Here is a 1,832-nt window from a genome sequence, read left to right on the forward strand (position 1 = left end):
CCTTTATAGTATATTCCACACTGGAAGACTGCTCCTTTTCTTATTTTATTTTATTTTATTTATTTATTTTTGTCCTTTTTGAGACCAGCTGCACCGTGCTCAGCCAGTGAGCGCACCGGTCATCCCTATATAGGATCCGAACCCGCGGTGGGAGCGCTACTGTGCTCCCAGTGCCGCACTCTCCTGAGTGTGCCACGGGCTCAGCCCTCCTTTTCTTTTTTTTAAAGCTACTTAAAGTAATAGAGATAATAAACCCTTTGGATTCTCCTCTCCAACAACCACTCTCTATGAGATACGGCCTCCCTGAAACCAATGCCCAACCCTAATAAAGACAAAAAAGTTCGTATTGAGGAAGTCCTGGCCTTCCTCTGACTCCTCGGCTGTCTCAAATACTTGATGCAGTGGGAAGGGCATGTGACCCAAAGTAAGGTTCTGGGTACGTGCACTCCATGGTTGGGTGTACAAGAATTGTACCCAGGTATTATTCCACAGGTATCCAAGCTGAAGGGCAGTGTCTGCTTCATTCCTGGCTCTGTAAACTGTAACAGGTCACTAATTCATACATCCACATTCTGGCCCATAAAGACAATCGCCAAATGGTGCCAATGCCTACAAAATCTGGAAAGAGTAAGAACGTATTTCCTATTGATTTCATAAAAACAGCCAGAATCCTGGCAGAAATAGATGGCACACTTTACCTAAGAAACCTGAGAGGAGTTTAGGAAAAGAATGTTTACAAAGGTGAGGCAGGGCTTAAGGGAGCCGGAAAGATAGTGAAGTGTCCTGGGACGAGTAACAGCTCAGGAGCTGTCTCTATCCCTTGTTACACACCAGCTGGGAGAGAGGCACAAAGGCTGGCTAGCTTGATGCACTGCAAGCCGTTCTAATCTCTGGACCATGAAATCTGCACAACACAAATAACTACCTTTGAGTGTTAATCAAATAAATTCTGCCCCTAGGGTTTTGAAACTGTCATGGTCCATGAAATTTGGTTTCTTTTTCCTTCTTATTTAAATCCTGCGCGGGGCTTCACGTACCCTTAATAAGAATTTAAGCCAAAAGGGATAAAGTACATTGAAACCAGTGAACTATAGAAGTTTTCAAAGACCTTAACAAAGATCTGTGAAGTTGAACTAGAGTCTTAACACAGAATCAGTCAATGATAGAATAATAAAATTAGAAGGGACACATGGTGATCCTCTATTTGTCCCCNTCTAAGCAACTGAGCTAACTGGTCAGCCCCCTGTAAGAAAGGTCCAGTGACTATTTATTCCGAATGAAATGTTTTCACATTGGCTCACACAAAGAAGAGATTTCATAAATATATAATACAGAATAAATATGGCAACAACTTATATAGCAGTGGAAACTTGAGCTCAAAATTCCATCCTGGAATTTTTACAGCCTTATACATCAAGGTCGTGGGTTCGGATCCCCATACAGGCCAACCACCAAAAACAAAACAAAACAATTCCATCCTGTGTCTCAAGATGGCTCAGCTGTCCCATAATTTTAACTTATTCAAACTACTTCGAATTTGTCTTTGGCATAGTGAATGGGGGTCTCATTCAGGTTCTCTGGACATTGGCAATTCTGTTATAAAACATTATTCCAGATGAACCAGTGTATGAAGGATTGTAGAGTATCTCCGAGAATTTGTCAACCTCAATTTGAGAAACACTGCCTCATCCAGTTTCAGAAGATGCCAGTTCTAGGGGCTGGCCCATGGCTCACTTGGGAAAGTGTGGTACTGATAACACCAAGGCCACAGGTTTGGATCCCTATATAGTAGGGATGGCTGGTTAGCTCACTTGGAAGAGTGTGGTGCTGAC

Source organism: Galeopterus variegatus, unplaced genomic scaffold, assembly GCF_000696425.1.
Source record: "Galeopterus variegatus unplaced genomic scaffold, G_variegatus-3.0.2 Scaffold2469, whole genome shotgun sequence".
Classification (NCBI taxonomy): domain Eukaryota; kingdom Metazoa; phylum Chordata; class Mammalia; order Dermoptera; family Cynocephalidae; genus Galeopterus; species Galeopterus variegatus.